The sequence below is a fragment of the Vulpes lagopus genome, chromosome 9, assembly GCF_018345385.1.
Source record: "Vulpes lagopus strain Blue_001 chromosome 9, ASM1834538v1, whole genome shotgun sequence".
Classification (NCBI taxonomy): domain Eukaryota; kingdom Metazoa; phylum Chordata; class Mammalia; order Carnivora; family Canidae; genus Vulpes; species Vulpes lagopus.
Genome location: NC_054832.1, coordinates 64,064,112 through 64,089,061, shown reverse-complemented (window position 1 = coordinate 64,089,061; position 24,950 = coordinate 64,064,112). Strand labels below are relative to the sequence as shown.

General features: G+C 36.3%; 1 protein-coding gene across 5 annotated transcripts in view; it reads left to right on the top strand.

The window, feature by feature from the left end:
• LOC121498550 (serine/threonine-protein kinase Sgk3) overlaps positions 1-24,950 on the top strand; it is a 171,263-nt gene that overhangs the window by 41,423 nt on the left and 104,890 nt on the right. The window contains exon 1 of one of the 5 annotated variants that reach the window (XM_041768559.1): positions 14,405-14,538. The exons of the other annotated variants lie outside the window; for them this stretch is intronic. The gene's annotated coding sequence lies outside the window, so the exon portion shown is untranslated. Of the gene's footprint in view, positions 1-14,404; positions 14,539-24,950 lie in introns of those variants that run through there. 5 annotated transcript variants of the gene reach the window in all.

Here is a 24,950-nt window from a genome sequence, read left to right as displayed (position 1 = left end):
TTGGTCCATCTCCTTATAGACACTACTTCTTCTATTACTCAAAACTAAAATCTATTTTCCTTGGATGTGGGTGGTGGTGAGTGAAAGGAGGGTGAAGGGAATTGTTGTAGAGTAAGAGATTGATAATATGTAAGATAGAAGACAGGAGATGTGTGGGTGAAGTAATAAGTAAGCTCTCATGGTGGATTTGTACTTTGTGCACAGTACTGGCCTCCCTCAACAGGGCCATGAATATAGGGAAGACCTACATGGTATCAAAGAATGTTTGGCAGCGATTAAAGACATCTACTGCTGTGAGATTGGCAGGCAGAGCCCCTTTGTACTACCAAGGGTGGAAATATCGTTCCAGGTAGCAATTTCTTCAGGCCATGGTATGAGTTTAAAATGTAGAGGGCCAGTTCTGTGGCTTTTAACTTGAGAGTAGGAATGATTTGGCAGGCTTTTGGCTGCGTAAAGGCCTGGATTATGTACCTTTTTAAAGGCTGACATTTTTTGGAGAATGTCTATAGTGTTGAGATAATGTTTTTCCTCTTACTGTTTTGTGATTTTAAATAAATGGCATTGTATTTACATTGCATATAGTAATGGATGTGATTCAGGTTAATTGCTTACATTCAGGTTCCTGCTGTATTTGCTATATGCCAGTCAATGCCAAACTTTTTTTTCCATAGGTAAAATAGCTTTCATATATAATATATTCATATATAAAATTGGAGTCAGTGATGAACTAGCCATTCCACAGACAGCGGATGAAATGTCCTAATTTCATCCTAGTGAAATGGGGCTTCACTAGGACTTGACTAATTGTTCACTTGAGTTAAAAAATGAGAAGGACCTTTATTACTCTAGTTATTTACCTCCCTGTTTTTAAAATAAAAATAAAGTTTACTTAAAATGACCTGGATTCCATCTCAGTGTCCACATATACAAACACACACAAAGGACTAAGTGTATAGACTATATAATCTAATGCACATGTATGTTATATATATGACTAGCTAAGAAGGAATACAAGAATTCTATCATTCATTTCCCGAGAAAACACTATACATCATCTCTTCCCCCATTTTAATTTTATTGTTGTCTCTTATATTTTCTAAAAATTATTATTATTTTTTAAAGATTTTATTTATTTATTCATGATAGACACACACACACACACAGAGGCAGAGACACAGGCAGAGGGAGAAGCAGGCTCCATGCAGGGAGCCTGATACGGGATTTGATCCCGGGTCTCCAGGATCATGCCCTGGGCCAAAGGCAGGCACTAAACCACTGAGCCACCCAGGGATCCCTAAACATTATTTTTAATTACAAAGGTACGCCTGCCCTTAAATTCAAGCAACTGAGAAGCATATTAAATAAAAAATGAGTACTCTCTACTCTAATCTTACCCACAAAGATAATTCACCCTCCATTTTTATATCCTTCTAGACTTTTCCCTATGTTTAAGTAAATTTGTATATCTATATAGGTATACGTACATCAGGTTTTTTCAAATGGGAATCGTTCTACACAATATGTTCTTTTGTTTCGTATTTAACACCTTATCATGTACATCTATAGATCTATATAAATTTTGACATCTACATAGTGATCTATTTCATAGCTAATAACATCCATTTTCTAGCTCCATTACTTATATGTTCCTTCTCTTGTATTAATATATATTTAAAATACATTTAAATCACCAAAGTAATGCATCTTTTTTTCAAGAAAAATTTAAAGAACAGGAGAAAAGAATCACCAATAAACCTACCATTCCTTAACAGTCGCTAGTAGTACTTTAGAGTACATTTTCCTAAACTTCTGTGTGTATATATCTGTATTTTCAATGCCATTTTAAAAATTTCTCTTATACAGGCTTGCTTTGTTGGTTAGAGAATCATGTTTATGTAGCCAACCAACGTCATAGATTCCATGCATGTTTGAACCAGTTATTTTATAGTTTCCTGGCCACCTGCCATACCCTAAACCTGGATAACACTCATGAAATTTATACTACTGCTCATCAAGGGGATGAGGTGAGGGTACGTGGGTGGACTGACAAATCCATCCAAATCAGCATAAATCCTCTTTTTCTTAAAAAAAAAAAAAGATTTTATTTATTTATGAGAGACACAGGGAGAGAGAGAGAGGCAGAGACACAGGCAGAGGGAGAAGCAGGCTCCATTCAGGGAGCCTGACGTGGGACTCGATCCCAGGTCTCCAGGACCATGCCCTGGGCCAAAGGCAGCGCTAGACCGCTAGGCCACCTGGGCTGCCCAAATCAACATAAATCCTTTTAATGGAGGTTGGTCAATACTTGTATATTAAGTACATCTAAAATACAAGATGTTTAAGAACAGAGGTGATGGAATATTTTCATATAATTCTGATCACTACAGGAGAAGCCAAAGTAATGGACTTGAACCAAGGAAAAGTGTTAAATTCAGTTAAAAATTAGAAGAGCTGAACTTTAGATGTTTTGAAATAGTCTCCTAATGATAAGCACATGGTTTGGAGTGCTTAGTTTAACAAAGTCTTAGCAATAGTAGGATAGATGACCTTGAAGTTCCTTGTGATCCTTTTCTATTATAGGCTGTCTCAGAGTTAGTAATACCTGACTTAGTATAATTTCATGCATATAACTCCCTAGGTGCATACTAACTCCACCAGTCTTTCCAGACAGCACCTGTCCAGGCTAACATGTCTCCACCCACTGAGCATGTGCATAGCTATCACGCACGGTCCTCCTATGTTCTCTTGCCACCTTCCCCCCTTTCTGAAAGTTTAGAAGTCTTTTGATCTTTTGCTTTTTTTCCTTTTCTTGCAGCTTTTGCTCCAAGGAAATTTTTGTTCTTTCTCCATCCCACTCTCTTCATTTTGACCTTGAGCAAAAAAGATACTAATCATGGTGATACAGTTAAGAACAAGCCTTTAATAAGGAAAAGGAAAGCTTTTAGTTTGAGAGGGAAGATAGACATTATAAAGAACTAGTGGTTTCAACCTTCAAAGCCCTTGAGAATACCCAGTAATTCCTTTCAAAATTTCCACAGAAGTCTCCACCCACCTCCTCTTCTGTAAATAAGCTGGTTTTCCTTAAGCGTTGACATGTATAATAAAATTTATAATTGTTTACAATTGGGGGGGAACTCATGTCATTGCAATAGCATTGTTTTGTGCTACTCTTTCCCTGTTGAAGATGTTAACAATCTTATGGATTGAATTAGAATGTTTTGGTCATAAAAACTTCTTCCAAATAAGACCACTCTTGCCTTCAGAAAATACATCTAGTTCTAGGTAGCTGGTTTAGAAACAATTTCTTTGGTTTTAAGTAAGTTGAATAGTAAGAAGGCTATTTTAGATAAAAGGTTAGCAATCTTTGAGAAGTGGTATGTCAAGATTCCAACCCTTTTCTTTCCAGATTTTCATCAGCAGAGATATGCATTTGGTGAGAAGCATAGACTTTCATCCTTAGGAGTCAGAGAAGAAGCAATACTGGTTGCAAGAATGTTAGTTTGCCACTGGAGACTCTCTCAAGTCAGGCCCTGATAGCTATAGCTGACTTCAGCTCACCTGTTAAAGGTGCTTTGGCAAGACATTCTGAGGAGCTCCACACCAAGAGAATAGCTGCTTAAGCTAAACTGAGAGGAAAGGCCTTTTTTTTTTTCCCATAAATATTAATGAAAAAGCTTTTGAAAAGACATTTTTATTCAGCTTTCAAACATGATTTTAAAACTGATGTTGGCTTAAATATGAAAGTTTGTTATCATTCACTTGTTTGAACTGGGTTAGTAAACATTCAGAAATTAAGACTTTGCTATAATTTTTTTTAAATGGCTCTTATTTTTGTAGTTTTTTGTGTATCTAGGGGTGCACAGTTCACATTTAATCCATTCTGACCTAAGTAGCTCTCTTTTCTGATTGATCTTCTGTTACCTCCTACCCTCTCTTCTCGTGAATATCTGGTTAAGTTTTTTGTTACCTGTGAGGGAGTGATTTCTTTTTAATTAATGAAAGATAAGACACTCATGCAATGTTTTAGCAGAGAACATTTTTTTAAAGAGATTTATAAGACTATGCTCCCTTTTTTCCTTGAATTTTGTTTCCTCCTTGGGGTTTCCTTTATTTCTGATTCCCACTGACATTGGCATCATTTATGTTTCACCACTTAAAAGTCCACTCATGTGTGAATGAAAGTTCCCGGCCTGTTGAATTTATTTGTTGCTTTCATTGGACACTTAGGATTAAAAATTTGCTTTTGAAATGCAGAATGGTATTTATAAATTGCTACTTTGGTGTAGAAAAACAAGGAAAGAAAAAGGATATATCTTTGCTGTGCTTGTCTAAGCATAGAGAGACTCTAGAAGGCTACTTAGAAATTAACAGTGTTTATCTATTTGGGATTGGGTGGTGAGAGCTGGGTGGGTAGGGACAGGAATGGGAAACATACTTTTCTCTGTCTCTTTTTTATTCTCTTGGTTTGAACCATGTCAATATGTAAAAATCATTGTAAAAATCATTTTTAAAATTGTGTCTATTAATTTCCTGACTTATAGAAAATAAATCTATTTTCCCTTTTCCATATATCTTAAGGAATGTTGTTTTATTTTTTTTTTACAATAACACAGCTTTATATATTTTGTTTTTAAACAGTTTTTATTTTAATTTCAGTTAGCATTAGTGTTCTACTAGTTTCAGGTATACAAGATAGTGATTCAACAATTCTATACATGACCCAGTGCTCATCATGATACCAGTACTCTTTAATCTCCGTCACCTCCTTAACCCATCCCCTCACCCACCTCCCCTCTGGTAACCATCAGTTTCTTCTCTGTAATTGAGTCTGTTTCTTGATTTGTCTCCCTCTCAAAAGTTGTTGCTTTAAATATTTTTAAAAGAATCCTTGTGTAGTCTAGTCTCAAAGGACTAGCAGTATTTTGTGGGCATTTTGACCTGTTCTGCTTTCTCAAGTGAGATTCAGTATGAAGCTTTCTCTTAGGAAATTCTGATACTGAAAATACAGCCAAACCTTAAATTCTTGCTGGCTTATTTGATGAATCATTTTACTGAAGCTGTCTGCAATATTCTGCCAACAGGAAATTCAGTTGTTTCCCAATAAAACTGTCATACAGTACCAGCATAATTAGTGCAAAGTTAGTTGATTTTCCCCCCATGGTATCTTGTATCTTATCATCATGGTTATAATTTACCTGCTTAAGATTATATGAGTTTGATACTTGTGGAAAATAAAGGTTCATTTACTTTTAATACTTGGGTAATTCTGTCCTTTTTAGTACACACAAAGCCAAACAGTTTCTTCATCAAGGATTTTTGTAGTTTTTGTCATTTGTGACTTGTACTTTAGTTTGTGGAGAGCAAAGAGAAAGGAACTAATATTTGTTGGGTATCTACCATGTGCTAGGTGCTTTAAGACCCTTTTAAAAAATTATTATTATTATTATTATTAACGATTTGAGAGTATGTGAGCATGCACACACATGTGCAGGAGCAAGGGGAGGGGCTGAGGGAGAGGGGGACAAGCAGACCCGGTGCTAAACAGGGAGCCCTACATTGTGTAACCCTATCCCAGGACCCTGAGATCATGACCTGAGCTGAGATCAAGAGTCAGACGTTTAACAGACTGAGCCACCCAGGTGTCCCAAGACATTATTTTAAATCTTTTTTTTTAATTTATTTATTTATTCATGATAGAGAGAGAGAGAGAGTCAGAGACACAGGCAGAGGGAGAAGCAGGCTCCATGCCGGGAGCCCGATATGGGACTCCATCCCGGGACTCCAGGATCACGCCCTGGGCCAAAGGCAGGCGCCAAACTGCTGAGCCACCCAGGGATCCCCCAAGACATTATTTTATTAAATGTTCAGAAGAACTCTGGGGAGTAGTTTTATTTTACAGATGAGCAGATTGGGGCTCAGTGAGGTTTTGAAGGGGGCTATACTTACGCAACACAGGGCAGAGCTGATCTGAACACTTCTACCTGGACTTACCAGGAGGTCTCCTGTGCCTTTGAGGAGAGGGTAAAGGCTGACTCGGCTTAAACCCCTCATAGGCAGAATTGATTTACAGATAACTCAGATTGCCATCTGCTGTTGAGGTAGTGGTTAAATGAGTTTGAAGACTGGCTTTTCAGTTTACCTTATTAGTCTGAGATTACGTTGTTTTAATTTAGTAGCTGGTGCCAGACCTTAAGAAGAAAGCTGACTGAAAATGTTTTAAATATCATATATTTCTTGCTTAATAGAAAAGGGCTTAAAAGTCTAAATTGAATTACTGAATGGGTTAAATTCTGCACCTACAGGTTGTGAATGTCTTATATTGGTATCTGCAGGGGTATCAAACTCCTACTCTTAGCAACTAATACCCAGCGAACTTTGCCAACTCTAACAAACGCTGTTGTCTAAAATCATTTAAAGATGATAATAAGCACCGCTTACATAAATTTGAAGATAGAGCCATCAGCAAGTAGAGTCTGTCACTGTGCTGATCTTTGATGGATGTTAGCTAATGTGGATATATCTGTGTCTTGGCAGTTACTGGGATAAACTCCTGTTTAAACAAGTAAGAATGAAAGAACATTTTATGTCTCATTTTATATTACTCCATTATCTAATGTATTTATGTTCTGGGCAAAGATGGTAAGAAAGATATGAGGAAATTCAAGTGATTAGAAAAGCATAAAAAGAAGTAAAAGGCACAGATAGTGAATGAAGAGGACAGAATAAACCCACCCACACATACTCTGGAGTCTGTTACGCTTAATATTAAAAAAAAAAAAAACTAAAACAGCTTTATATTCTTTTCCCATTGAATTATCTTGACATCCATGTAAACAATCAATTGACCATAAATCTGCTATATTTCTATACTCTCATTTTTATTCTTATACCAGTGCCACACTGTCTTATTTAGCTTACTGTGCCTTTGTACTAAGTTCTAAAATCAGAAAGTATGAGTCCTCCAACTTTGTTCTTTTTCAAGATTGTACTGACTATTTTAGGGCCATTGCATTTGAATTTTAGAATCTGCTTGTCAGTTTATGAAAAAATGGCAACTGGGATTTTGATAGGGATCACATTGAATCTGTAGATCAGTTGGAGAGTATTACCATCTTAATGATATTTTGCATTCAGATCCATGAATGTGGGTTGTTTTACATTCATTAAGATCTCTTATAATTTTTCAACAATGTTTTGTAGTTCTCAGTGTGTAAGTTCTCTTGTGCTTCTTTTGTTAAAATTTATTCCTAAATATTTTATTCTTTTCGATACTGTTGTCAATGGAATTGTTTTCTTAATTCTTTTTTTTTTTCATTTCTTAATTCATTTTGTTTGCTTATTGCTACTGTATAGAAATAAAATTGATTTTTTTATTAAGGTATAACTGACATACTGTTTTTTTTAGTACAATTGATTTTTAAATATTGACTTTGTATTTTTAATCTTGCTGAATTTATTTATTAAATAGGTTTTTGGTGGACTCATTAGGATTTTCTATATACAAGATCATATTATCTGCACATAGAGATAGTTTTACTTCTTCCTTGTCAATCCAAATGCTTTTTATAATTTGTTTCTTGCCTAATTGCTCTGGCTAGAACCTCCAGTACAATGTTGAATGCAAGTGCAAAAAGCTGATATCCTTGTCTTATTCCTGGTAACAGGGGAAGAGTGTTTAGTCTTTCATTATTATATGTGATATTAGCTGTGGGGTTTTTGTAGATGCCCTTTATTAGCTTGAGGAAATTCTCTTCTTAGTTTGCTATGATTTTATCATTAGGAGTGTTAGAGTTTTCAAGTGCCTTTTCTGCTGCTATTGAGATGATTGTGTAGTTTCTGTCCTTTATTTTGTTAATACAATGTATTACATTTGACTGGTTTTTAGCTGTTAATCCAACTTTACATTCCTGGGATGAATCACATTTGGTCACAGTATATAATCCTTTCTATATGTTGCTGGATTTGGTTTGCTGGTATTTTGTTGAGGATTTTTGCACTGCTATTGATCTGTAATTTTCTTGTGATATCTTTATTTGGTTTTGGTATCTGGGTAATACTGGCTTCCTTGAATGAGTCCTTTCCTCTTCTTTTTCTTTAGAGGAGTGAGATTTTATGGAAGATTAATGCTAATTCTTTTTTAAACTTTTCGTAGAATTCACCAGTGAAACCATCTAGACCTTGACTTTTATTTGTGGGAAATGTTTTTTTGTTACTAATTCAATCTCTTATTATATATCTGTTTCAATAGTTTCTGTTTCTTTAGTTTGTTTTGTTAGTTTTTTGTTCTACAAATTTGTCCATTTCATCTAGGTCATCTAATTTGTTGGTGGACAGCTGTTCATAGTATTCTCTTAAAATTCTTTTTACTTCTGTGAGATTGATAGTGATGTTCCCATTCATTCCTTATTTTATTTTTATTTTCTTAAGATTTTAAAAATTAATTAATTAATTGATTGATTAATTTGACAGAACACAAGCAAGGGGAGCAGCAGGCAGAGGGGAGAGGGAGAAGGAGGCTCCCTGCAGGGAGCCTAATTTGGAGCAAGATCCCAAGACCCTGGGATCATGACCTGGGTTGAAGGCAAACGCTCAACTGACTGAGCCACCCAGGCACCCCCATTCCTTATTTTAGTAGTGAGTCTTCTCTCTTCTTGATCAGTATGGCCACAGGTTTGTCATTAATTTTTTTTTTCAAAGAACCGACTTTTGGTTTTCTCTATTGTTTTTCGGTTCTCTGTTTCACTGATTTCTAGTCTAATCATGATTACCTCCTTCCTTTTACTTTGCTTTGAGTTTAGCTTGCTCTTCTTTTTCTAGTCTGTTAAGGTGGAAGGTTAGGTTGTTGTTGACTTCAGATCTTTTTTAATGTAGGCATTCACAGTTACAAAATACGCTCCAAACAATATGGTAGCTGAATTCTAGAAGGTTTGGTTTGTTGTGTTTTCGTTTTTATTATCTGAAAGTATTTTCTAATTTCCCTTGTGATTTCTTCTTTGACTCCTTGGTTATGTAATAATGTGATCTTCTGCTAGATGTTCCCCTTAATACTTTGAAGGCATTATTTTAATGTTTCATATAAGTATATTAATATAAATATGAAACCTTACTATCAAGATAAAGACTCTAATGTGACCTTGGGCTATTTAAAAAAATTAAATTGAAAAATTATTTACTTTCATTACTTTTTAATACTAAAATTTAAATGTAACTTAAGTTCAGTTATATTTTCTCAGGTCCATGATTCTTTTGTGTCTATGTGATAGGATTTACTAATAAAGCGCACTCAAATATTTTTTTCAAACAGTATCGACACTCATTTCATCTCAAATAAATCAACACTCTTACTTGATCAACTTACCTGTTAGGAATTAAGGGTTTACTTGCTAACACGTGGTGGAGGTGACAGCTCCAAAAAATGTAACAGCACCATATCTTCACACTATTCAAAAGTAGTTGAATTTTCTTATTTTTCATTTTCAGTGGTAACATTATTTGATCTGTACCTACAAGAATTCTATGAAATGCACATTTCAAAATTTGTAGTAGTAGAAAGTGGTAGAAATTCAGTTAATAGAGGCAATTTAAAATGTACCAATATATGAATACCAGTAAATTTATTTCCTCAACTAGAAATACTTGGACATTTTAGTGCCATGTGTTTGTGAAGACTGTAGTTTTACTTTGCCTTGCAGCACATATAGAAATAATAATGATTTAAAAAATAAACTATTGTTTTGAAATTATAAAAAAGCAAATACCCATATGTTAGTGTTTCTTTCTTTTAAACTGTAGTTAGAATGATCTCTCATTTAATGAATCCTATCATCCAACAGTAACCATTTTGGAAGACCATTTAGCCTAGGTAGATAAAAGGCATGGGTCAGGGGTACTTGAGTGGCTTAGTTGGTTACGCGGCTGCCTTGAACTCAGGTCATGATCTCAGGGTCCTGGGATCGAGCCCCACATCAAGCCTTGGCACAACAGGCTCCCTGCTCAGCAAGGAGTCTGCTTCTCTCTCTCCCTGCCCCTCACCACCTTGTTCATGCTGTCTCACAAATAAATAAAATCTTTAAAAAAAGGTGTGGGTCAGAATGTAGAGGAAAAACTCTACATCATTTCTATATTATCCAGATTTTTGGATTATTAGAGGCAACAGCAGTTTAGGAGAAAGCATAGATTGGAGAACAAACAGAGGATTTTTGGATTATAAGAGGCAACAGCAGTTTAGGAGAAAGCATAGATTAGAGAACAAACAGAGGAGCTACAAAAGAATCAAAAAGAATGTCATAAGGAAAAAGTATAAAAGTAGATGAAAGAGGAGGAGGTAGCTTCAGAAGTCTTTATAGGTCCTTGGCAAAGAGGCCAGTACATGGAAATGTGTTCCTATATACATATATTTTTTTATTGAGCTTAGATTTGCCAACATATAGTATAACACCCAGTGCTCATCCCGTCAAGTGCCCTCCTCAGTGCCCATCACCCAGTCACCCCATCCCCCTGCCCGCCTCCTCTTCCACTACCCCTTGTTTGTTTCTCAGAGTTAGGAGTCTCTCATGTTTTGTCACCCTCTCAAATTTTTCCCACTCATTTTCCGTCCTTTCTCCTATAATCCCTCTCACTATTTCTTATATTCCCCTTATGAGTGAAACCATATAGTGATTGTCCTTCTCCGATTGACTTACTTCACTTACCGTAATACCTTCCATTTCCATCCACATCGAATCAAATGGTGGGTATTCATCCTTTCTAATGGCTGAGTAACATTCCTAGGTTTTCTAAATCAATATCTACTTCTGGGAAGGAAATTTCTGACAGTAAAGTGTGTCGTTGGAGCACATCCTCTTAAGCAGTGTAGTTACTGCAGTAATTGAATTTCATCTTTCCATTTAGATCATGTGGCAGTATTCTCTGTTGGCAACACTAAACATCTAAAGGAGTAAATGTGATTATTATTTTGTTAAGTGTTTTAAAAATCTTATGAGCTGACTTAGAAAAGTGATGATAGATGTAAAAATGCTTGGCATAGTAAAGGGCACAGAGTAGGAATGTGATAAATGTCGGCTGATATTAACCTATCCATAATATTCAATAATACTTAATAGCCTTGGCTAGAGAATTTAAGAAACCTAAGTTTTAGTGTTACATCTACCACTAACTCGTTAAGGTATCCTTAGCAAGTCACTTGATTTTATTTGATTGTAAATTACTCAAATTTCCTTCTACCTCCAAAATTCTATGGTTCTATTATATCCATCTAGGAAAAAAAGCTCTAAATAAAGATTAATTTTTTAATAGAGGTGGAAGTTTTGTTGTTGTTCTCAATTTTTACAATTTTAACTAGGGTACACTACATGAATAAGATTCTTTATAGCATTATCTAAAGCCAACCACTGATTTATTTGAAAACAAAGGGTTTCTTTACAGTGTCATTTAGCCTGGCATTGCCATGAATCCAAGAATTATTCTACACTAATCAGAGAACAGTAATTCAGTTGTACTTAAATTTAGAGTTCCACACAGCCATTCACGAGAGATGAATTGAGGTGAACAAGTACTCCTAACTTAATTTGCAAAAGTTCTAAAATGTACTGGTGGAATGCACTGTAGGAAAGTGAAAAGTAGGTTGGAAGTGTGGCTCAGATCATGCAAAGCTGTTGGAGAAACTATTGCAGCTTTTTGTTGTATTTTCTGATCTACATGATTTCTAGTTTAAAAAAAATAGTGATCATATAAGTTTTAGGAGCATTTTTACCATTTTGTTGATGTATGGTGTGGTTGTTAGATAATGAATCAATCTGGTTGATATTTTTGTTTTAAAAGGAGGCCAGTGCCTATATGGAACCACATTCATGTAGTTGTGAAGGACAAAATTCTTGTTTTCCTTTACACACAATACTCTGAACAATTCTGTACTCTGGTCGTAAATGTATGGTAGTTTTCCAACACACCAAGCAATTCTGAGACACCAGCTGGGTTTCCTATAATTTAACTCAATCCTGACACTGCCTATCTGGAGATCCCACAGATTAAAAACTCAGTTCTATAAAACTGTTGTCCCCACCTCCTTTGGCCAACAGTTGCAAGGCCAGGTTGTTACCTGTTCTTCTGACCAACAGGCTATAAATTAATTTTCCATGACTCCCTCCCCAGATTTGATTAATTTCTTAGGGTGGCTCACAGAATTCAGAAAAAAAGTTTACTGACTAAATTGCCAGTTTATTATAAAAGCCTATAACTCAGGAACAGCCAGATGGAAGAGATACCTAGAGCAAGGTACGTAGGAAGGGATGAAGGAGCTTCTATGCTCCCAGTCAGGGGTGCACCACTCTCCCCACACCTCCTTGTACACCAGTTTGGAAACTCTCTGAATTCTGTCCTTTTGGTTTTCTATGGAGGCTTTATTATTTAGGCATGATTGATTAAGTCATTGGCCATTGGTGGTTCTGGTAAATCTGTATAGAATTTATTTAGATTCTAGCGCTATTCCCTTCCCCAGAGATGGGGCTGGGTGGGTATGTGTCACTGATGGTTCCAACCCTCTGATCTAATCAGACTGGTTCCCTTGGCAACCAGTGCTTATCCCAATATTACCTTGGGGTTTTCCAAAAGTCACCTCATTAACATAAACTCCAGTGTGATTGAAAAAGGCTTGTTATATGAATGACAAAAGACACCTGTTTCACCTTTATTGTTTTTAAATCACTTAGGAAGGTTTTAGGAGCTCTGCCAAAAACTGACAAAGACCAAATATATGTAATTCTTAATATAAATCACAATGTCACCGAAGTATATGGGTTTGTTTTAGGAGGCAAATTACGTGCCAAGGCTGAGTTTGTCTTTACGAGTGTGAATATTAATGATGGGAAACATCACTAAAACGGAGTCAGGAGGTTCAGCAGGCAGAGCGCTTACACCCTACCACTTGTAGTCAACTGCAGACCCAACAGAAAGAGATGGACCTTGCAAGTGAGTACTACGTTACTATCTCACAGAAGGAAGAAAAGCTTACCTCTTCTCATTCCCAACAGCCCAACCAAGGAAAATCCACTATACTTCCAGCTCCCAGGTTACTCCAGTGGATTTCTTCGTTTATAACTGCCTTCCCAACTTACCCCCTTTATCTATGAAAGAACCTACTACTCCCTCATTCTCTGCACTTGCCTATGGTTTTGCTGCAGCTTGCTTGTCTGGGATTGCAATTCTTTTTTATTCCCAAATAAACCCATCTTTTGCTGGTAAAATAACCAGAAATTTTATTCTTAAGAACAACATCAGCACTTTTTTAAATGCAGGTTCACTATAGGGATGTCATAAGCCAATAGCATACAGGATAATGTGTCTTAATAAGCCAATAAAGAAATAACAAACTCCAAAACAATGGTAGATTAAAAATCACACTATTGTTCCAGGCAAGGGGAGAATAAAGAAAGTCCAAATTTAGTTGTGGTATACCTTTATATAGTTGGTTCTCTGGAGAGACAGCTCAGTCAACCAAGAGCTGACAATAAACAGCCAGAACAAAGTAAAAATCTTTTTTTTTTTTAATCCTTTGTTGCCTAAAGCATGTTGGTGAGGAATAATGGTGCTGGTGTTGATGGGAAAGACGTTCTTTCTGGGGCCACTGCAGTTTCACCACTGTCAGGATAAGAATTGCCTTCACTGCACCAGGACCCACCAGATCACCAAGTCTTAGGAGAGCTATTTAGATCAGCAAAGGGTAGACTTGTCAGACTGAATACTCACGAGAGTCCTTGCATCCCCATTGCCATAGTTGCCTCTTCATATGTTTTATTGATAAGCTCCCAGCAAGGCCCTCAGCAGCTGAGCTATGGAATGCTCAACAATAATGGATAAGAGGATGAAATTCTGAAACAACTTACTTCACTCTTATATCAAAACAACTTTACCCTTAAGAATGGTTTCATTGGGATATCCGGGTGGTTCAGTGGTTGAGCGTCTGCCTTTGGCTCAGGTTGTGATCCAGGGGTTATGGGTTTCCAGTCTTGCATCAGGTTCTTTGCAGGGAGCCTGCTTCTCCCTCTGCCTCTCTGTGTGTCTCTCATGAATAAATAAATAAAACCTTTTAAAAATTGTTAAAATTATGAGAACCAAAACAATTTTTTTCCACCTCCGTTAAAAGAAGATGATACACTTTAAATACCTATGTAATCTTTAGTGGAAAAATCAGGAGGCAAGCTATTTAAATGTACTGTGGGTTTTTCTTTTTTAAAATTTTAAAATCTTACTATTAAAGTTTTTTATAATTCTCTGTACATTGCCTTAAGATCAGTTTTAAAAGGAGGGAAAAGTGGAAAACAAGTTGTGAAACACTAAGGTAATGGATGGTGGTTATGAGTCATTATGGTTTATTATGCAAGTATGTACAGAGGTAGAAGGATCAGGAACAGCTCTCATAAAATGACAAATTCCTCATATCCTCGGTGAAAAGGACCCTGTATATATTTAATAGAAGTCTCTTCTCATGGACTTTCTAATCATTAAGAATTTATAGTTTGAGTCACTTGGAGAAGGTTCTGGGTAAGTGACTGTTGAAGACTGTATATTTGTTGGTCAGCATTTGCTCTTAAGCCTTTCTAGGATCCACATACCTAGCCCTAACCTGGAGGACAGTATTGACTTTCAGACTTTATACAGGTAGAAAGCAAGGAGTACTTTCTCATTTCATTTTGGGTAGTCAGCTATAGACAACATTTTGTGCTGAAAAAAAGCTGTTTTCTGTTAATGTCTGTCATTGAAGTTTACCACTTAGGTTTCAATTTTAATGTTTCTCTGTCATAATTAAAGCAGAATGAATCTTTGGACTGTAGCATTTAAAAGAACCTTTATTCAAACTTTTATATAGTCATACGTGAAAACAGAATACTTCTTTAAAATGTAGATAAGATGGTCACAAATGGGATAAATGATAATGACAGGCATTGTTATGCATAGAAGTAGCAGGTTTCCTTGGGTGACTCATAATTTTTGAGAAATTATACTTAACAGTGGTTAAGAACGGGCATTCTGGGGCAGCCCCGGTGGTGCAGCAGTTTGGCGCCTCCTGTGGCCCAGGGTGTGATCCTGGGGACCCAGGATCGAGTGCCACGTCGGGCTGCCTGCATGGAGCCTGCTTCTCCCTCTGCCTGTGTCTCTGCCTCTCTCTCTCTCTCCGTCTATAATGAATGAATGAATGAATGAATAAATAAATAAATAAATAAATCTTAAAAAAAAAAAAAAAGAACGGGCTTTCTGGACTTATCCAGACCATAGTTCAAATAGTGGTTCAGCTACCACTTAATGAGTTTTTACCTGTAGAATAGGCATAGTAATCAGACATATCTCATAGGGTTGTTATTAAGTTTAAAATAAATAATAATTGGGGATGCCTGGGTGGCTCAGTGGTTGAGCATCAGATCGTGATCCTGGGGTCTGGGGATTGAGTCTCACATCAGGCTCCCGGCAGGGAGTCTGCTTCTTCCTCTGCCTATGTCTCTGCCTCTCTCTGTGTGTCTCTCATGAATAAATAAATAAAATCTTTTAAAAATAAAATAAAATAAAATAATACTTGTAAAGCACTTAACACAGTGTTTGTGATATAGTAGGTGCTCAATAAATGTCAGCAATTAATAATACTCTAGTCTTCCTGTATCTGTAGGTCATATGTTCTAAGACCCCCAGTGGATGCCCGAGACCAAGGATAGTACCAAACCTTATATATATTATGTTTTTTTCTATACATGCATATATGTGATAAAGCTCAATTTATAAATCAGGCACAGTAAGAGATTAACAATAATAAATAATAAAATAGAACAATTACAACAATATACTATAATAAAAGTTATATGAATGTGGTCTCTCTCTGAAGATATCTTGTTGTACTGATGTGGGATGATCAAATGCTTATGTGATGAGATGAAGTGAGGTGAATGATGTGATGTAACGTTAGGCTACAATTGACCTGATGATACATTTAAGGATCATCTACTTCCAGACTGCAATTGACAATGGGTAACTAAACCACGGAAAGCAAAACCATGGACAGGGGGTGGGGGGGTTACTGTATTCTTTTTTTTTTTTTTTAAAGATTTTATTTATGTATTCATAGAGACACAGAGAGAGAGAGGGGCAGAGGCACAGGCAGAGGGAGAAGCAGGCTCCATGCAGGGAGCCCGACGCGGGACTCGATCCAGGGTCCCCAAGGATCACACCCAGGCTGCAGGCGGCACTAAACCGCTGCGCCACCGGGGCTGCCCGGGGTTACTGTATTCTTAATGGATAAAATTTTATGGCCTTAATTTTGTTTCTCTTTTGTTAATTACTTCAAAGGAAAACACATACCACAACTTTCCCTTTATAAGTCCTACAAAGCTTTAAGGAAGGAGAGAGATCTGGAGAATGGCAAAGAAATGATTCTTCAGAGATTATTCCTGACCTAAGCATAAAGATGATAAAAGCCTGTTCCCCCTTTTGTGTCCCCAAGAGTCTGACTTCCAGCCTATTGCCTCTTGTGACTACACAAGTTCTCTATGGGTAATTAGAGCTACTCCTCTGGTTTACATGTCTTTTGTGTATGACTCCCCAGTCATGGCTCCTACACTGACCTTTATCCTTTGCCATTCAAACTAATATGTCCAATTGCCTACTACCAGATAATCAGCCTCACCTAGTGCTACCCTATAGGTAGTTCAAATGCAACATGTATAAAACATAATATGTCTTCTCTACCCTCATCCTGATGCCTTACCCTCACTTTCCACTAATTTTGTCTTCCTTTTATTGTCCCTATTCAATTTATAGTATCTCCATCAACCTGAGAGGCATTCTAGACTTGTCTCCCTTATTGCCTATATCCTGTCATTTACAAAGTCCTCCTGATTTTGCCTCCTACATAGATCTCAAGTCTGTCTTGTCAGTTCTATGGCAACTAAAGCCTCTTGAGGCCTTTATCATCTCTTGCCTTTTTCTCTAGATTTCTCTAACCCCATCTTGATCTTGCCTCATCTTCATTCATTCTCCATATTGCTTTCAAAGTGATTTAAAGTGAAGATATGACCATTGTCATTCCTACATATGAACACCTTCATCATTTCCTATACAATCAAGTCCAAGGTCCTTAGCTTGACTTATCAGGCTCATTGTGATCCTCTGATCTCTGCTTATTTACTAGCTCTTCCAGGCCCATGCTCTCAGCTTCAGTACTAATTACTTCCACACATGTTATGTGTGCTTGGAATACTGGTCTTCTGTTCACTAACGTGTCCAATTATCAGTACTCAGCTCAAGAGCCACCTTCTTTAGGACAGCTTCCCTAACCTTCATTTTCCTTCCTATCCTGTCTCCCAAAACAGAACCACTTGTGCTTCTCCTTTATGCTTTGTGCTTCCACTATAACCTCTGGATACTTCTATGCTAACATACTGTTGTATTGGAATTATCTCTTGTAGCCCATCAGGAGTCTTGAGCTCCCAGGGAACACCTTCAACATAGTGCTTTTTTCCAGAGGTGGAAGTCACAGTTATTAAAATTATTTATCAATACTGGCATACTAATAGTGTAAGAAAAGAATAATTAATATGCCTTTGTTTTATGAAAATAATAAGTTCAGTCATTTTATGTAGACACTTTCCCAATTATACTTAAGTACCATAGACTCCCCTTTACTACACTAGAATGCTGACATTAATGTGGCTCAGCTCTCAACAATTTGTATCCATTTCATTAAAGGTCAGGTTATAGTATATGAAGCTATTCGATTTAATATAGTACAGCTCATGGAACATACAAGAACCTCAAGAAATGTTTGTTGAGTTGATGAATACTAAACTCAAGCTATACAGACTGGGCCTTTGTGGTTAATTGCTCATGTTAGCTGGCCATCTGCTCACACTTTAAAAAACAGGCTAAAAAAATGGAGGAAAAAATTCCCCCCATTCTGTCTTGCATACCAAAAGAGGCTAATCTTCTTAAAGCCCTATTTTAATTGCATGCCTACCTTTCTTAACCTACAATAGCTCTTTATTAGTTCAAGTCCCAACTCTTCACCCTGCCTTACTTATTCAACCTAATTTTGGGCAGCAACTTCTACAGAATCAGTCTGTACAGTTAGATCCACTTAATAAGCAGAGTAGGCTGGATATATGGATTGGTTGTTCTTACTTGAAATAGATTTTGACTTTTTGAATCTAGGCTTTAGTATCAGGGTAGAGACTTTAAAGTTATATGTTTGTACACTAAACAAAAATTTGTGTTCATTAAATATTTATTGAGTGCTTACTATGGGCAAGGCACTGGAGCAGTGGATGGGGCTTTGGTGATAATCAAACTCAACGTAACCTCATGGAGATTCTGGTCAATTGTGAAGGCCAGTAATTATAATTCAGGGTAAAAAGTGCTAGGACAGGGAAAGTGCCCCAGGAGTCCAAGTTCATAGCAGGAACATCTAACCCAGCTATGGGATCAGCTTAGGCTCAGTGACATCTATGTTGGTGGCAGTCAGTGGGCTGTGCATTACAGGTTGAAGGAACAGCAAGTGCAGAAGTTTAGAGGGAAGAGAGGTTGGTATGCTCAAGAAAATGAGAGAACTTTCTTAAGGCTAGATCTCAGGTACAAGGAGTCATCTGTATTACTGTAGTAGATCATGACAGAAAAGAAAGACTATCTCTTAGTCCAGTCAGGGACTCACTTCCTCTTTTCCTCAGGGTCTAAATTGTTCAAGTAAATGCATTCTTTTCTTTCATGGAAGTTTTTTTTTTTTTTTTTCATGGAAGTTTTAAGAAAGAAAAATAACGAATAAAATAAGCTTCTGTTGTTTCACTGCTTAGCTTCTAGTCACATATCATGTTGCTTTTAATTTGTGTAATTATGCATACAAAATTAATAAGTCACACTGAAATGGTATAAGCATCACTGTAGTTTGCTGACACCCCCACTTCCCTTGGAGGCTTTCCTTGGATCTACTCCTTGGATTTACATTGCTATCAGAAAAACGTTAGATTCCTCAGCAGAGTTGTTAAGCCTTTTGTGGTTAGTCTTCAACCTACTTCTCTCTATGTATTTCCTACTTATCTCTTTCATCCAGACTTTGCTCTGCCATAGCTTTAGTGCACCCTATGTTTTCCTGCCTTTGAGCGTTTATTTACCTTCTCTTCATTTGTAATAGCTGCCTTCCCTTTTACTGCCTGTTATGATCCTTTCTTGAAAACTCAATTCAAATACTTTTCTACCAAGTCTCTGATTTTCTTGCTTTCCCTTTTGCCTCCTCCAATTCTCCAGAAGTGGGTTTTTTTTTTCCTTTCAATAAAACATACTGTAGTCTTTTGCAGTATTTTTTTTAAAAATATGGGTTGCAATCCATTAGTGACTTGTGAAATCAATTTAGTAGATTGTGATCAGGATTTAAAACCTAGAATGATGGTGCACCTGGGTGGTTCAGTGGGTTAAACATCCAACTCTTGATTTCACCTTTTTTTTTTAGATTAAAAACTTATTGTGTATTCTTAGTATCCTATTTTTTGTTTTTATTTGTTCTAGTTTGTTTCATTTTTTTTTTCTTTTTCACTTTGGTCCTTTATATTAGAAGTTTTCCTTTTCTTTTTCACTTTGGTCCTTTATATTAGAAGTTTTCTTAAGTCTCTGATGATCATTTAAGAGTAGGACACTAAAAATTCATTGAGAATTGAATAAAAGTTCTATGTATCTGAGTGGAACTTGTTAAAGGTAAGCCAGCTTTTTTTTTTTTTTAATTATCCTTTTTTAAGATTTCATTTTTTTGAGAGAAAGTGAGAGCCAGAGAGATCACAGAGGGAGCAGACTCCCTACTGAGCAGGGAGCCTGATGGGGGGGGGGGGGGGGCTTGATCCCAGGACCCGGAGATCATGACCTGAGCTCAAGGCAGACACTTAACCGGCTGAGGCACCCAGGCGCCCTTAAGCCAGCTTTTTTGATGGGGACCATCACAGATTTCATCAACAGCAGCTGCTTTCTCAAGGACCATTCAGTTTTTCCAGACAAGAAGCCTCTCATCTCTTTCCTGTTGCCCCAAATTCTGAGCCTTTTCACAGAATCTACAGGTTAGGTAAGCTCACTCCTGTCTGGTCCCTTCTGCAGACCCAGTTTCACCTTCTGCCACTCTCCCACTCCTCCAAAGACTGTCTGCATACAGTATGGAGTTTGATGTCTTTTTGTTTTTCCTATTGTTTGAGGTGACTTCTGAGAGAAAGGGGTGAAACATCCTCATACCAACATTTTATTTTTATTTTATTTTTTTAAATTAAAAAAAATTTTTTTTAAATTTTTATTTATTTATGATAGTCACACACAGAGAGAGAGAGGCAGAGACATAGGTAGAGGGAGAAGCAGGCTCCATGCACCAGGAGCCCGATGTGGGATTCGATCCCGGGTCTCCAGGATCGTGCCCTGGGCCAAAGGCAGGCGCCAAACTGCTGTGCCACCCAGGGATCCCTATACCAACATTTTAAAATGGGAAATCCTTTCCTGAATTTTTTAATTCACAAGTTTCTCCATTTATGTCATTAAAAATGGAGGGAATGTGCTAATATTTCTCCTACACAGGTATGTTGAGACCTAATTGATGTTAATGTATTGTGTAGATGAAATCCTTGTGTAAGTATTAAGTGGCCTGCTGTTTTTCAGAGCGCATAGAAAGAATGCTGTATAGATTTGAAATTACCTTTTATGGTTTCTCATTTAAAAAAAAACAGAGATTCTCCCTTTTAACTTTAGATTTTGGCAAGCCAGTGTTTGTTGTCTTTTCATAGCCAATTCAAATATCCGGAGTATGACATCAGGAGACGATTCATAATATGAAGCGTGCTGAATGTGGCTTTGTTAAAGTTGTTATTTCTCATGATATTGGGGTGTGAAGTTTACTTTTAAAACAGACTATTTTATTCCCTAAGCTCATTTCAATATTCTTTTTCTTTTTGGATGGTTTTTCCATCCCAGTAACTTCAGTAAAATTTCTTGCAGAGCAATTGCTTACAAATAAAAGATTATCTTTAAGTAGTTTAAACAGACACATAGTTTTTTGAGTAAATAGTACAGAATGCCTGCTTTAGAAAGTCCAGATTTAGAGAAGAGCTGGAGGAGACTGAGATTGTGCCATATTGTAGAAGAATGGTAATACACATTAGTTTAAAATTCTTTGACATGAGGACCATTTTAGTATGAAGCTAAAAAGCCTCTAATCTTTTAAAGTTTTAGCCACTTAGCAATTTAGTGTTTTTTTTTGTTGTTGTTGTTGTTGTTTGTTTGTTTTTAATATCCTTATGGGGATTACACCACAAAATGCATGTGAAGTCCTCAGCACAGAGCTTGACTCCATTAATGTTAGTTCCTTCTATTGAGGTATGTAAAGCATTTAGTTCAGTGCCTTTTCCTCCTACTTTCTTTCCTCCTACTTACTCAGGATGTTCTGCTGAATCAAAACTACCAGTAGGAAGTTATATAATTCAGATCCTTTCGTCTAATTCTTAGAAGTTTTAATTTGGAGATAGTTTTGGTAAATTCAAAAAAATACTGCTACTAGGGTAGTGTTTATGCTCAGGGCTTTCCAAAGAGTTAATCCTGTCTGTGCTGAATTAGCAACCTATGAAAACAACAGTGTGTTGCCGGAGGGAACTCCAAATTTTTGAAATAACTTCTTTGCCAAGCTACTCAGGCTTTGGGTATTACCTACGGGAATTTATGAATATGTCAAGCCTTGATAGATCCTTCCTTTTTATGTTAATGTACTATAAATATGCTAGGCTCATCCTGCCTGTGGGACTTGTTTTGTCCAGGCTGTTCCTCGTATCACCAATATGACGATCCTCCTGGACTTGAGTAGTGCTAGGGACCCACAGGACCAGTTTAACTCTGCCCACACTTGCATTTCCCTTTAACATTGCTGATTTTGAGATCAATAAACTCTCTACTCTGACAAGTAGAAGGAGCAGGCTCATCAATTTTAATTTTGAAAATTGCCTACATACTATTGTCATCATTTTGTCTGGGTTACCTTTGCAAAATGGTGGATTCATCAATTTGAAACCCATTATGACAGAGTTGGCCATTAGGGATTTCTAATTTTGCTATTACATTATTTCCAGTGAAATTCTAACTAGATATTCTAGCTGTATGAATGCTTATATGAGAGAATGGTAAAGAAAATATAGAGTAAGGGATGGATCCATTTTGCATTATTCAGAAAATTATTCTATAATAAGTTTCTGAAATTAACTGCCTTTGGTCAATACCTAACAAAATGGGTAAAATTTGATTTGTTAATGATACAAAATTATCTGATAGAAAAATTATCATTTTATTAATGGGCTGCTTCTTGCATCTGGAAGACTTAGTTCTAAATTTTGAAGGTAAGTATTATGTAGCTGATAGAAAAATTATCATTTTATTAATGGGCTGCTTCTTGCATCTGGAAGACTTAGTTCTAAATTTTGAAGGTAAGTATTATGTAGCTTTACAGATATATTTTTATTAAACTAAAAATCCCCACTTATATTTTTTTATTTAAAAAGTAGAAGCTTTAACATTCCATGGATATAGTGGACTAGATTTGAATTGCTTAAAATATTTTTTATAAGTTATTCACTCTTTTTTTAACATATTATTAAACACATATAAGAGAATATTTACAGTAGATGTGCAAAATACAAAGAATAACACTAAGATAAATACCCATGTAGCTACTACTCTGTTTAAGAAATAGAATGCTAGTAATACATTAGATTCCCCATGTGCTCATTCCCAATTCAGTTCACTTCCCTCTATCCACCAGTTAACTATAGCAAAACTTTGTATTTATTATTCTCTTGACTTATGTAAAATGATTTTTCAACATTTATATTTATCTCTAAACAGTAAGTTGAATTTTTTTATTTTGAAACTTATATAAATGGAATGATTTCTCCTGATACTTTTACTAGTAGTGTTGGTGACATTCATCCATGTTGATGTGTATAGATGTGCCTATTCATTTTCATTTCTGTGTAACATTCTGTTGTATGTCCTACAACTTAGTTATCTGTTCCTTCCTTTTTTTTTTTTTAACATTTTATTTATTTATTCATAGAGACACACAGAGAGAGAGAGGCAGAGACACAGACAGAGGGAGAAGCAGGCTCCAATGCAGGGAGCCTGATGTGGGACTGGATCCCAGGTCTCCGGGATCACGCCCTGGGCTGGAGGCAGCGCTAAACCCGCTGAGCCACCAGGGCTGCCCTATCTGTTCTTCTCTTGATAGACATTTGGGTCTTGCTAGTTTTTTGGCTGGTACAGACATTTATTTCTTATACATGTCCCTTGTTGCACATGAGCAAAAGTGGAATTGCTAAACTTAATTCTGAATTTCTGAATTTCATGAAAAAATGCAATTTGCTTTCTTATGAATTTAAGGAGGATTTGACATTGAGAGAATTTATTGCAAAGCAGTGGTTTGATAAATTGGATCTATTTTAGCAATTTTTCTAGGAAAAATAGTTCAAATTTTTAAAGATGGTTTATTCAGAAAAGTCAAGGAGTAAGGAATTTTAGATTATTTAGATATGTTTGTACATGGATGTAGGGATACAGATATATAGATATGAGATAAAGGGTCAATTTCAGGAATCAGGATATAATCTTAATAATAATAATGGGTAACTTTTATTGAGTATGAACCAGGATGACTGTCCTGGTACATGCCAATTGAATAGTTGAATATAAACCACTGCTGTGTGGTAATTGTGTGTGTGTGTGTGTGTGTGTGTGTGTGTGTGTGTGTGAATCTTTGAATGTGGGCAGTGAAAAAATTGCCTTCAGAGTTTTTGATTTTGGGACAGAAGAGGAATTTTATATTCATTCAGCCTACTTTAATCAGTGCATGTTCTACCATCTGCAAGTAAGATGGACTAAAGATGCTGAATTAATTTTTCACCATGATACTTGAATTTCTACAAATTCAAGGTAAGATGAGTCCATAATGCCTTTCATAATTGTCAACTTTATAATTAGTGTTTATTGCCAGTGCTTTCCTTTGTATATATCTGAAAGTGTATTGCAAATGAAATTTATGTGCATTGCTGATAAAATGCCCTCTCTTCTGAAAAACCTTTGTTTTACAACTATCTAAAATTTATTCACTTTTAATATTTCATCCCCTCTTCTATACTTAAGATATTTAATTTTGCCCCTGCCTGAGCCAGGCACCTATTTGTCTAAGTGCTGGAGATTCAGTAAGAAACTAGATCCAGGGTGGCGGTGACTGGGTGACGGGTACTGAGGAGGGCACTTGATGGGATGAGCACTGGGTGTTATTCTATATGTTGGCAAATTGAACACCAATAAAAAATAAATTTATTAAAAAAAAAAGAAGCTAGATCCAATCCTGCCCTCAAAGAACTTAGAGTTCAGTGAGAGAGAGGATATGTGAACAGATGATTCCTGGGCAATTTGCTTTGATAAGGATTGGTTCATAATCAGTCTTCAGAACAGGTGAGGGGAAAAAAAAAGAACAGGTGAGGGAAAGCCTTCAGTATTAAGATATTTTTAAAACCTGTTCTCTGATTTAAAATAAATCTACAATAAATTTAAATACTTGTTTGCTTACTCATTTTTATAGGTAATTTTTAATATATCTACTTTCAAAACTTTAAAGAAAAAGTTATTTATTATGATTCTTCCTAACAGAATACCATTCTGTTTTCTTGTTTGGATTTCATGAAAAAGGAGAACTGCTTTTCTTGTTGCTTCAAATATTTTTTTAATTCTATGAGTCATGACTTCTGGAAACTTATTCAGAAAACATAGTAGTCATTGATTGCATCTTGTGATTATTTTAATGAAATCATAAGTATGGCATGACATTTAGAACTATGTAAACAACACATGGCATGGGGCCTTGAATCCACATATACTCATGCACCCAATGTGGATATTTTAATACTGGCATG